This window comes from Tachysurus vachellii, chromosome 7 (genome assembly GCF_030014155.1).
Source record: "Tachysurus vachellii isolate PV-2020 chromosome 7, HZAU_Pvac_v1, whole genome shotgun sequence".
In the NCBI taxonomy this organism is placed as follows: domain Eukaryota; kingdom Metazoa; phylum Chordata; class Actinopteri; order Siluriformes; family Bagridae; genus Tachysurus; species Tachysurus vachellii.
In genome coordinates this window covers 22047640-22060412 of record NC_083466.1, presented here as the reverse complement: position 1 = coordinate 22060412, position 12773 = coordinate 22047640, and the positions used below count along the sequence as shown (strand labels likewise).

At 31.5% G+C, this 12773-nt stretch overlaps 12 non-coding genes across 12 annotated transcripts; all 12 read right to left on the bottom strand.

Annotated features, from left to right (window-relative positions):
- Nucleotides 1-259: 259 nt before the first annotated feature.
- On the bottom strand, nucleotides 260-473 carry LOC132849378 (small nucleolar RNA U3). The gene has a single exon (XR_009648919.1). It is a non-coding gene; the product is annotated as a small nucleolar RNA U3 (small nucleolar RNA).
- Nucleotides 474-1323: 850 nt separating this feature from the next.
- LOC132849377 (small nucleolar RNA U3) lies at nucleotides 1324-1537 on the bottom strand. The gene has a single exon (XR_009648918.1). It is a non-coding gene; the product is annotated as a small nucleolar RNA U3 (small nucleolar RNA).
- Nucleotides 1538-2397: 860 nt separating this feature from the next.
- Nucleotides 2398-2611, bottom strand: LOC132849354 (small nucleolar RNA U3). Its single transcript, XR_009648897.1, has one exon. It is a non-coding gene; the product is annotated as a small nucleolar RNA U3 (small nucleolar RNA).
- Nucleotides 2612-3456: 845 nt separating this feature from the next.
- LOC132849376 (small nucleolar RNA U3) lies at nucleotides 3457-3670 on the bottom strand. The gene has a single exon (XR_009648917.1). It is a non-coding gene; the product is annotated as a small nucleolar RNA U3 (small nucleolar RNA).
- Nucleotides 3671-4523: 853 nt separating this feature from the next.
- LOC132849374 (small nucleolar RNA U3) lies at nucleotides 4524-4737 on the bottom strand. Its single transcript, XR_009648915.1, has one exon. It is a non-coding gene; the product is annotated as a small nucleolar RNA U3 (small nucleolar RNA).
- Nucleotides 4738-5590: 853 nt separating this feature from the next.
- On the bottom strand, nucleotides 5591-5804 carry LOC132849373 (small nucleolar RNA U3). Its single transcript, XR_009648914.1, has one exon. It is a non-coding gene; the product is annotated as a small nucleolar RNA U3 (small nucleolar RNA).
- Nucleotides 5805-6654: 850 nt separating this feature from the next.
- LOC132849353 (small nucleolar RNA U3) lies at nucleotides 6655-6868 on the bottom strand. Its single transcript, XR_009648896.1, has one exon. It is a non-coding gene; the product is annotated as a small nucleolar RNA U3 (small nucleolar RNA).
- An 867-nt stretch (nucleotides 6869-7735) lies between these two features.
- On the bottom strand, nucleotides 7736-7949 carry LOC132849371 (small nucleolar RNA U3). Its single transcript, XR_009648913.1, has one exon. It is a non-coding gene; the product is annotated as a small nucleolar RNA U3 (small nucleolar RNA).
- An 846-nt stretch (nucleotides 7950-8795) lies between these two features.
- On the bottom strand, nucleotides 8796-9009 carry LOC132849370 (small nucleolar RNA U3). Its single transcript, XR_009648912.1, has one exon. It is a non-coding gene; the product is annotated as a small nucleolar RNA U3 (small nucleolar RNA).
- An 865-nt stretch (nucleotides 9010-9874) lies between these two features.
- On the bottom strand, nucleotides 9875-10088 carry LOC132849352 (small nucleolar RNA U3). The gene has a single exon (XR_009648895.1). It is a non-coding gene; the product is annotated as a small nucleolar RNA U3 (small nucleolar RNA).
- Nucleotides 10089-10937: 849 nt separating this feature from the next.
- On the bottom strand, nucleotides 10938-11151 carry LOC132849369 (small nucleolar RNA U3). The gene has a single exon (XR_009648911.1). It is a non-coding gene; the product is annotated as a small nucleolar RNA U3 (small nucleolar RNA).
- An 845-nt stretch (nucleotides 11152-11996) lies between these two features.
- LOC132849350 (small nucleolar RNA U3) lies at nucleotides 11997-12210 on the bottom strand. The gene has a single exon (XR_009648892.1). It is a non-coding gene; the product is annotated as a small nucleolar RNA U3 (small nucleolar RNA).
- Nucleotides 12211-12773: the final 563 nt, after the last annotated feature.

Genomic DNA, 12773 nt, shown 5'->3' with positions numbered 1-12773 from the left:
AAGAGAATTAATTTGATGAAAATACAGGTTTAGCCTTTCAGGTCATTGTAAAATTCAACTTAGAAACTTTAAGTAAGGTAGAACTCTATATTTCTTAATTAAATTGTAAATTCATTGAATCATTACACATAAAAACATTAAAAAAGAAAAACTCAGCTGTATCAAAACTCTGAAACCATGAAAACACCTAACAACGCGTTAAATAACAACAATAAAAAAAAAAAAAGCTTGAAATCTCTTTTTCAACAGAAATACACTAATCACTCTGATCATGTACTCTTCCTCTCACGATCCAAAAGAATCAGAGAACGTTCATCAATGACTCGAGCCTGTGAAAAAACACAGTAGCTTGAATCCGACTCACGCTCAGAAGAATACATCAAAGCTCTTCATCGTGATTAGGGAGACGTAACACTTTCAAATCACAATTCCTAGTCAGATACTATAGAAATGATCCCTGAAAGTATAGTCTTAACCTTTGACCTCCTCAGACAGTCGAGCACTTTGACTAACACACAGATCTTGAGGACGGTGGATCTTTGTTTTTTTGTTTTTTTTTCATAGAGAACTTTGAAGCGAAGAATAACTTGGAATTTTTAAAACGAAAGCAAAAATTCTTTATGTTTCAACACAAAAAATACCATAAAAGCAAACTCTCAAGACAAAGAGAATTAAAGAAAATTCAATTTAAGCACACAAAATACCTAAAAACTCCTACTCTAAATAATTTGTACTACTTACGATTTAATTTATGCAGAAGTAGACAATTTTTAAAAAATATTTTCACGAAATTTCCTTTCATGACAAAAATAGAGCAGTAACACACACACACACACACACACAGAAAATTCTGTTTTTCAGTTTACAAAAATACACTAATCACTTTCATTACATTCTCTTCATCTCACGTCATGAAAAACATAAGGTTCATAAATGACTTAACCTGATGAAAGACGCATTACTCTATGTAAAGCTCATGAGAAACTCCATTGAATTAAAACTACATTCCTACTCAGAAGAGTACTTTTTATCCCCTCAGACTCTAGACGTACATTCCGATAAATTCTAACAGAATTAATTTGATGAAAATACAGGTTTAGCCTTTCAGGTCATTGTAAAATTCAACTTAGAAACTTTAAGTAAGGTAGAATGCTATATTTCTTAATTAAATTGTAAATTCATTGAATCATTACACATAAAAACATTAAAAAAGAAAAACTTAGCTGTATCAAAACTCTGAAACCATGAAAACACCTAACAACGCGTTAAATAACAATAAAAAAAAAAAAAGCTTGAAATCTCTTTTTCAACAGAAATACACTAATCACTCTGATCATGTACTCTTCCTCTCACGATCCAAAAGAATCAGAGAACGTTCATCAATGACTCGAGCCTGTGAAAAAACACAGTAGCTTGAATCCGACTCACGCTCAGAAGAATACATCAAAGCTCTTCATCGTGATTAGGGAGACGTAACACTTTCAAATCACAATTCCTAGTCAGATACTATAGAAATGATCCCTGAAAGTATAGTCTTAACCTTTGACCTCCTCAGACAGTCGAGCACTTTGACTAACACACAGATCTTGAGGACGGTGGATCTTTGTTTTTTTGTTTTTTTTTCATAGAGAACTTTGAAGCGAAGAATAACTTGGAATTTTTAAAACGAAAGCAAAAATTCTTTATGTTTCAACACAAAAAATACCATAAAAGCAAACTCTCAAGACAAAGAGAATTAAAGAAAATTCAATTTAAGCACACAAAATACCTAAAAACTCCTACTCTAAATAATTTGTACTACTTACGATTTAATTTATGCAGAAGTAGACAATTTTTAAAAAATATTTTCACGAAATTTCCTTTCATGACAAAAATAGAGCAGTAACACACACACACACACACACACACACACAGAAAATTCTGTTTTTCAGTTTACAAAAATACACTAATCACTTTCATTACATTCTCTTCATCTCACGTCATGAAAAACATAAGGTTCATAAATGACTAACCTGATGAAAGACGCATTACTCTATGTAAAGCTCATGAGAAACTCCATTGAATTAAAACTACATTCCTACTCAGAAGAGTACTTTTTATCCCCTCAGACTCTAGACGTACATTCCGATAAATTCTAACAGAATTAATTTGATGAAAATACAGGTTTAGCCTTTCAGATCATTGTAAAATTCAACTTAGAAACTTTAAGTAAGGTAGAACTCTATATTTCTTAATTAAATTGTAAATTCATTGAATCATTACACATAAAAACATTAAAAAAGAAAAACTTAGCTGTATCAAAACTCTGAAACCATGAAAACACCTAACAACGCGTTAAATGACAACAATAAAAAAAAAAAAAAAGCTTGAAATCTCTTTTTTAACAGAAATACACTAATCACTCTGATCATGTACTCTTCCTCTCACGATCCAAAAGAATCAGAGAACGTTCATCAATGACTCGAGCCTGTGAAAAAACACAGTAGCTTGAATCCGATTCACGCTCAGAAGAATACATCAAAGCTCTTCATCGTGATTAGGGAGACGTAACACTTTCAAATCACAATTCCTAGTCAGATACTATAGAAATGATCCCTGAAAGTATAGTCTTAACCTTTGACCTCCTCAGACAGTCGAGCACTTTGACTAACACACAGATCTTGAGGACGGTGGATCTTTGTTTTTTTGTTTTTTTTTCATAGAGAACTTTGAAGCGAAGAATAACTTGGAATTTTTAAAACGAAAGCAAAAATTCTTTATGTTTCAACACAAAAAATACCATAAAAGCAAACTCTCAAGACAAAGAGAATTAAAGAAAATTCAATTTAAGCACACAAAATACCTAAAAACTCCTACTCTAAATAATTTGTACTACTTACGATTTAATTTATGCAGAAGTAGACAATTTTTAAAAAATATTTTCACGAAATTTCCTTTCATGACAAAAATAGAGCAGTAACACACACACACACAGAAAATTCTGTTTTTCAGTTTACAAAAATACACTAATCACTTTCATTACATTCTCTTCATCTCACGTCATGAAAAACATAAGGTTCATAAATGACTTAACCTGATGAAAGACGCATTACTCTATGTAAAGCTCATGAGAAACTCCATTGAATTAAAACTACATTCCTACTCAGAAGAGTACTTTTTATCCCCTCAGACTCTAGACGTACATTCCGATAAATTCTAACAGAATTAATTTGATGAAAATACAGGTTTAGCCTTTCAGGTCATTGTAAAATTCAACTTAGAAACTTTAAGTAAGGTAGAACGCTATATTTCTTAATTAAATTGTAAATTCATTGAATCATTACACATAAAAACATTAAAAAAGAAAAACTTAGCTGTACCAAAACTCTGAAACCATGAAAACACCTAACAACGCGTTAAATAATAACAATAAAAAAAAAAAAAGCTTGAAATCTCTTTTTCAACAGAAATACACTAATCACTCTGATCATGTACTCTTCCTCTCACGATCCAAAAGAATCAGAGAACGTTCATCAATGACTCGAGCCTGTGAAAAAACACAGTAGCTTGAATCCGACTCACGCTCAGAAGAATACATCAAAGCTCTTCATCGTGATTAGGGAGACGTAACACTTTCAAATCACAATTCCTAGTCAGATACTATAGAAATGATCCCTGAAAGTATAGTCTTAACCTTTGACCTCCTCAGACAGTCGAGCACTTTGACTAACACACAGATCTTGAGGACGGTGGATCTTTGTTTTTTTGTTTTTTTTTCATAGAGAACTTTGAAGCGAAGAATAACTTGGAATTTTTAAAACGAAAGCAAAAATTCTTTATGTTTCAACACAAAAAATACCATAAAAGCAAACTCTCAAGACAAAGAGAATTAAAGAAAATTCAATTTAAGCACACAAAATACCTAAAAACTCCTACTCTAAATAATTTGTACTACTTACGATTTAATTTATGCAGAAGTAGACAATTTTTAAAAAATATTTTCACGAAATTTCCTTTCATGACAAAAATAGAGCAGTAACACACACACACACACACACACACAGAAAATTCTGTTTTTCAGTTTACAAAAATACACTAATCACTTTCATTACATTCTCTTCATCTCACGTCATGAAAAACATAAGGTTCATAAATGACTTAACCTGATGAAAGACGCATTACTCTATGTAAAGCTCATGAGAAACTCCATTGAATTAAAACTACATTCCTACTCAGAAGAGTACTTTTTATCCCCTCAGACTCTAGACGTACATTCCGATAAATTCTAACAGAATTAATTTGATGAAAATACAGGTTTAGCCTTTCAGGTCATTGTAAAATTCAACTTAGAAACTTTAAGTAAGGTAGAACTCTATATTTCTTAATTAAATTGTAAATTCATTGAAACATTACACATAAAAACATTTAAAAAAAAACTCAGCTGTATCAAAACTCTAAAACCATGAAAACACCTAACAACGCGTTAAATAACAACAATAAAAAAAAAAAAAGCTTGAAATCTCTTTTTCAACAGAAATACACTAATCACTCTGATCATGTACTCTTCCTCTCACGATCCAAAAGAATCAGAGAACGTTCATCAATGACTCGAGCCTGTGAAAAAACACAGTAGCTTGAATCCGACTCACGCTCAGAAGAATACATCAAAGCTCTTCATCGTGATTAGGGAGACGTAACACTTTCAAATCACAATTCCTAGTCAGATACTATAGAAATGATCCCTGAAAGTATAGTCTTAACCTTTGACCTCCTCAGACAGTCGAGCACTTTGACTAACACACAGATCTTGAGGACGGTGGATCTTTGTTTTTTTGTTTTTTTTTCATAGAGAACTTTGAAGCGAAGAATAACTTGGAATTTTTAAAACGAAAGCAAAAATTCTTTATGTTTCAACACAAAAAATACCATAAAAGCAAACTCTCAAGACAAAGAGAATTAAAGAAAATTCAATTTAAGCACACAAAATACCTAAAAACTCCTACTCTAAATAATTTGTACTACTTACGATTTAATTTATGCAGAAGTAGACAATTTTTAAAAAATATTTTCACGAAATTTCCTTTCATGACAAAAATAGAGCAGTAACACACACACACACACACACACAGAAAATTCTGTTTTTCAGTTTACAAAAATACACTAATCACTTTCATTACATTCTCTTCATCTCACGTCATGAAAAACATAAGGTTCATAAATGACTTAACCTGATGAAAGACGCATTACTCTATGTAAAGCTCATGAGAAACTCCATTGAATTAAAACTACATTCCTACTCAGAAGAGTACTTTTTATCCCCTCAGACTCTAGACGTACATTCCGATAAATTCTAACAGAATTAATTTGATGAAAATACAGGTTTAGCCTTTCAGGTCATTGTAAAATTCAACTTAGAAACTTTAAGTAAGGTAGAACTCTATATTTCTTAATTAAATTGTAAATTCATTGAATCATTACACATAAAAACATTAAAAAAGAAAAACTCAGCTGTATCAAAACTCTGAAACCATGAAAACACCTAACAACGCGTTAAATAACAACAATAAAAAAAAAAAAAGCTTGAAATCTCTTTTTCAACAGAAATACACTAATCACTCTGATCATGTACTCTTCCTCTCACGATCCAAAAGAATCAGAGAACGTTCATCAATGACTCGAGCCTGTGAAAAAACACAGTAGCTTGAATCCGACTCACGCTCAGAAGAATACATCAAAGCTCTTCATCGTGATTAGGGAGACGTAACACTTTCAAATCACAATTCCTAGTCAGATACTATAGAAATGATCCCTGAAAGTATAGTCTTAACCTTTGACCTCCTCAGACAGTCGAGCACTTTGACTAACACACAGATCTTGAGGACGGTGGATCTTTGTTTTTTTGTTTTTTTTTCATAGAGAACTTTGAAGCGAAGAATAACTTGGAATTTTTAAAACGAAAGCAAAAATTCTTTATGTTTCAACACAAAAAATACCATAAAAGCAAACTCTCAAGACAAAGAGAATTAAAGAAAATTCAATTTAAGCACACAAAATACCTAAAAACTCCTACTCTAAATAATTTGTACTACTTACGATTTAATTTATGCAGAAGTAGACAATTTTTAAAAAATATTTTCACGAAATTTCCTTTCATGACAAAAATAGAGCAGTAACACACACACACACACACACACACAGAAAATTCTGTTTTTCAGTTTACAAAAATACACTAATCACTTTCATTACATTCTCTTCATCTCACGTCATGAAAAACATAAGGTTCATAAATGACTTAACCTGATGAAAGACGCATTACTCTATGTAAAGCTCATGAGAAACTCCATTGAATTAAAACTACATTCCTACTCAGAAGAGTACTTTTTATCCCCTCAGACTCTAGACGTACATTCCGATAAATTCTAACAGAATTAATTTGATGAAAATACAGGTTTAGCCTTTCAGATCATTGTAAAATTCAACTTAGAAACTTTAAGTAAGGTAGAACGCTATATTTCTTAATTAAATTGTAAATTCATTGAAACATTACACATAAAAACATTTAAAAAAAAACTCAGCTCTATCAAAACTCTAAAACCATGAAAACACCTAACAACGCGTTAAATAAAAATAAAAAAAAAAAAAGCTTGAAATCTCTTTTTCAACAGAAATACACTAATCACTCTGATCATGTACTCTTCCTCTCACGATCCAAAAGAATCAGAGAACGTTCATCAATGACTCGAGCCTGTGAAAAAACACAGTAGCTTGAATCCGATTCACGCTCAGAAGAATACATCAAAGCTCTTCATCGTGATTAGGGAGACGTAACACTTTCAAATCACAATTCCTAGTCAGATACTATAGAAATGATCCCTGAAAGTATAGTCTTAACCTTTGACCTCCTCAGACAGTCGAGCACTTTGACTAACACACAGATCTTGAGGACGGTGGATCTTTGTTTTTTTGTTTTTTTTTCATAGAGAACTTTGAAGCGAAGAATAACTTGGAATTTTTAAAACGAAAGCAAAAATTCTTTATGTTTCAACACAAAAAATACCATAAAAGCAAACTCTCAAGACAAAGAGAATTAAAGAAAATTCAATTTAAGCACACAAAATACCTAAAAACTCCTACTCTAAATAATTTGTACTACTTACGATTTAATTTATGCAGAAGTAGACAATTTTTAAAAAATATTTTCACGAAATTTCCTTTCATGACAAAAATAGAGCAGTAACACACACACACACACACACACACACACACACACACAGAAAATTCTGTTTTTCAGTTTACAAAAATACACTAATCACTTTCATTACATTCTCTTCATCTCACGTCATGAAAAACATAAGGTTCATAAATGACTTAACCTGATGAAAGACGCATTACTCTATGTAAAGCTCATGAGAAACTCCATTGAATTAAAACTACATTCCTACTCAGAAGAGTACTTTTTATCCCCTCAGACTCTAGACGTACATTCCGATAAATTCTAAGAGAATTAATTTGATGAAAATACAGGTTTAGCCTTTCAGGTCATTGTAAAATTCAACTTAGAAACTTTAAGTAAGGTAGAACTCTATATTTCTTAATTAAATTGTAAATTCATTGAATCATTACACATAAAAACATTAAAAAAGAAAAACTCAGCTGTATCAAAACTCTGAAACCATGAAAACACCTAACAACGCGTTAAATAACAACAATAAAAAAAAAAAAAGCTTGAAATCTCTTTTTCAACAGAAATACACTAATCACTCTGATCATGTACTCTTCCTCTCACGATCCAAAAGAATCAGAGAACGTTCATCAATGACTCGAGCCTGTGAAAAAACACAGTAGCTTGAATCCGACTCACGCTCAGAAGAATACATCAAAGCTCTTCATCGTGATTAGGGAGACGTAACACTTTCAAATCACAATTCCTAGTCAGATACTATAGAAATGATCCCTGAAAGTATAGTCTTAACCTTTGACCTCCTCAGACAGTCGAGCACTTTGACTAACACACAGATCTTGAGGACGGTGGATCTTTGTTTTTTTGTTTTTTTTTCATAGAGAACTTTGAAGCGAAGAATAACTTGGAATTTTTAAAACGAAAGCAAAAATTCTTTATGTTTCAACACAAAAAATACCATAAAAGCAAACTCTCAAGACAAAGAGAATTAAAGAAAATTCAATTTAAGCACACAAAATACCTAAAAACTCCTACTCTAAATAATTTGTACTACTTACGATTTAATTTATGCAGAAGTAGACAATTTTTAAAAAATATTTTCACGAAATTTCCTTTCATGACAAAAATAGAGCAGTAACACACACACACACACACACAGAAAATTCTGTTTTTCAGTTTACAAAAATACACTAATCACTTTCATTACATTCTCTTCATCTCACGTCATGAAAAACATAAGGTTCATAAATGACTTAACCTGATGAAAGACGCATTACTCTATGTAAAGCTCATGAGAAACTCCATTGAATTAAAACTACATTCCTACTCAGAAGAGTACTTTTTATCCCCTCAGACTCTAGACGTACATTCCGATAAATTCTAACAGAATTAATTTGATGAAAATACAGGTTTAGCCTTTCAGGTCATTGTAAAATTCAACTTAGAAACTTTAAGTAAGGTAGAACTCTATATTTCTTAATTAAATTGTAAATTCATTGAATCATTACACATAAAAACATTAAAAAAGAAAAACTCAGCTGTATCAAAACTCTGAAACCATGAAAACACCTAACAACGCGTTAAATAACAATAAAAAAAAAAAGCTTGAAATCTCTTTTTCAACAGAAATACACTAATCACTCTGATCATGTACTCTTCCTCTCACGATCCAAAAGAATCAGAGAACGTTCATCAATGACTCGAGCCTGTGAAAAAACACAGTAGCTTGAATCCGACTCACGCTCAGAAGAATACATCAAAGCTCTTCATCGTGATTAGGGAGACGTAACACTTTCAAATCACAATTCCTAGTCAGATACTATAGAAATGATCCCTGAAAGTATAGTCTTAACCTTTGACCTCCTCAGACAGTCGAGCACTTTGACTAACACACAGATCTTGAGGACGGTGGATCTTTGTTTTTTTGTTTTTTTTTCATAGAGAACTTTGAAGCGAAGAATAACTTGGAATTTTTAAAACGAAAGCAAAAATTCTTTATGTTTCAACACAAAAAATACCATAAAAGCAAACTCTCAAGACAAAGAGAATTAAAGAAAATTCAATTTAAGCACACAAAATACCTAAAAACTCCTACTCTAAATAATTTGTACTACTTACGATTTAATTTATGCAGAAGTAGACAATTTTTAAAAAATATTTTCACGAAATTTCCTTTCATGACAAAAATAGAGCAGTAACACACACACACACACACACACACACACACACAGAAAATTCTGTTTTTCAGTTTACAAAAATACACTAATCACTTTCATTACATTCTCTTCATCTCACGTCATGAAAAACATAAGGTTCATAAATGACTTAACCTGATGAAAGACGCATTACTCTATGTAAAGCTCATGAGAAACTCCATTGAATTAAAACTACATTCCTACTCAGAAGAGTACTTTTTATCCCCTCAGACTCTAGACGTACATTCCGATAAATTCTAACAGAATTAATTTGATGAAAATACAGGTTTAGCCTTTCAGATCATTGTAAAATTCAACTTAGAAACTTTAAGTAAGGTAGAACTCTATATTTCTTAATTAAATTGTAAATTCATTGAATCATTACACATAAAAACATTAAAAAAGAAAAACTTAGCTGTATCAAAACTCTGAAACCATGAAAACACCTAACAACGCGTTAAATGACAACAATAAAAAAAAAAAAAAAGCTTGAAATCTCTTTTTTAACAGAAATACACTAATCACTCTGATCATGTACTCTTCCTCTCACGATCCAAAAGAATCAGAGAACGTTCATCAATGACTCGAGCCTGTGAAAAAACACAGTAGCTTGAATCCGATTCACGCTCAGAAGAATACATCAAAGCTCTTCATCGTGATTAGGGAGACGTAACACTTTCAAATCACAATTCCTAGTCAGATACTATAGAAATGATCCCTGAAAGTATAGTCTTAACCTTTGACCTCCTCAGACAGTCGAGCACTTTGACTAACACACAGATCTTGAGGACGGTGGATCTTTGTTTTTTTTGTTTTTTTTTCATAGAGAACTTTGAAGCGAAGAATAACTTGGAATTTTTAAAACGAAAGCAAAAATTCTTTATGTTTCAACACAAAAAATACCATAAAAGCAAACTCTCAAGACAAAGAGAATTAAAGAAAATTCAATTTAAGCACACAAAATACCTAAAAACTCCTACTCTAAATAATTTGTACTACTTACGATTTAATTTATGCAGAAGTAGACAATTTTTAAAAAATATTTTCACGAAATTTCCTTTCATGACAAAAATAGAGCAGTAACACACACACACACACAGAAAATTCTGTTTTTCAGTTTACAAAAATACACTAATCACTTTCATTACATTCTCTTCATCTCACGTCATGAAAAACATAAGGTTCATAAATGACTTAACCTGATGAAAGACGCATTACTCTATGTAAAGCTCATGAGAAACTCCATTGAATTAAAACTACATTCCTACTCAGAAGAGTACTTTTTATCCCCTCAGACTCTAGACGTACATTCCGATAAATTCTAACAGAATTAATTTGATGAAAATACAGGTTTAGCCTTTCAGGTCATTGTAAAATTCAACTTAGAAACTTTAAGTAAGGTAGAACTCTATATTTCTTAATTAAATTGTAAATTCATTGAATCATTACACATAAAAACATTAAAAAAGAAAAACTTAGCTGTATCAAAACTCTGAAACCATGAAAACACCTAACAACGCGTTAAATAACAACAATAAAAAAAAAAAAAAGCTTGAAATCTCTTTTTCAACAGAAATACACTAATCACTCTGATCATGTACTCTTCCTCTCACGATCCAAAAGAATCAGAGAACGTTCATCAATGACTCGAGCCTGTGAAAAAACACAGTAGCTTGAATCCGACTCACGCTCAGAAGAATACATCAAAGCTCTTCATCGTGATTAGGGAGACGTAACACTTTCAAATCACAATTCCTAGTCAGATACTATAGAAATGATCCCTGAAAGTATAGTCTTAACCTTTGACCTCCTCAGACAGTCGAGCACTTTGACTAACACACAGATCTTGAGGACGGTGGATCTTTGTTTTTTTGTTTTTTTTTCATAGAGAACTTTGAAGCGAAGAATAACTTGGAATTTTTAAAACGAAAGCAAAAATTCTTTATGTTTCAACACAAAAAATACCATAAAAGCAAACTCTCAAGACAAAGAGAATTAAAGAAAATTCAATTTAAGCACACAAAATACCTAAAAACTCCTACTCTAAATAATTTGTACTACTTACGATTTAATTTATGCAGAAGTAGACAATTTTTAAAAAATATTTTCACGAAATTTCCTTTCATGACAAAAATAGAGCAGTAACACACACACACACACACACACAGAAAATTCTGTTTTTCAGTTTACAAAAATACACTAATCACTTTCATTACATTCTCTTCATCTCACGTCATGAAAAACATAAGGTTCATAAATGACTTAACCTGATGAAAGACGCATTACTCTATGTAAAGCTCATGAGAAACTCCATTGAATTAAAACTACATTCCTACTCAGAAGAGTACTTTTTATCCCCTCAGACTCTAGACGTACATTCCGATAAATTCTAACAGAATTAATTTGATGAAAATACAGATTTAGCCTTTCAGGTCATTGTAAAATTCAACTTAGAAACTTTAAGTAAGGTAGAACTCTATATTTCTTAATTAAATTGTAAATTCATTGAAACATTACACATAAAAAAGAAAAACTTAGCTGTATTAAAACTCTGAAACCATGAAAACACCTAACAACGCGCTAAATAACAACAATAATAAAAAAAAAAAGCTTGAAAACTCTTTTTCAACAGAAATACACTAATCACTCTGATCATGTACTCTTCCTCTCACGATCCAAAAGAATCAGAGAACGTTCATCAATGACTCGAGCCTGTGAAAAAACACAGTAGCTTGAATCCGATTCACGCTCAGAAGAATACATCAAAGCTCTTCATCGTGATTAGGGAGACGTAACACTTTCAAATCACAATTCCTAGTCAGATACTATAGAAATGATCCCTGAAAGTATAGTCTTAACCTTTGACCTCCTCAGACAGTCGAGCACTTTGACTAACACACAGATCTTGAGGACGGTGGATCTTTGTTTTTTTTGTTTTTTTTTCATAGAGAACTTTGAAGCGAAGAATAACTTGGAATTTTTAAAACGAAAGCAAAAAATTCTTTATGTTTCAACACAAAAAATACCATAAAAGCAAACTCTCAAGTCAAAGAGAATTAAAGAAAATTCAATTTAAGCACACAAAATACCTAAAAAACTCCTACTCTAAATAATTTGTACTACTTACGATTTATTTTATGCAGAAGTAGACAATTTTTAAAAAATATTTTCACGAAATTTCCTTTCATGACAAAAATAGAGCAGTAACACACACACACACACACACACACACACACACACACACAGAAAATTCTGTTTTTCAGTTTACAAAAATACACTAATCACTTTCATTACATTCTCTTCATCTCACGTCATGAAAAACATAAGGTTCATAAATGACTTAACCTGATGAAAGACGCATTACTCTATGTAAAGCTCATGAGAAACTCCATTGAATTAAAACTACATTCCTACTCAGA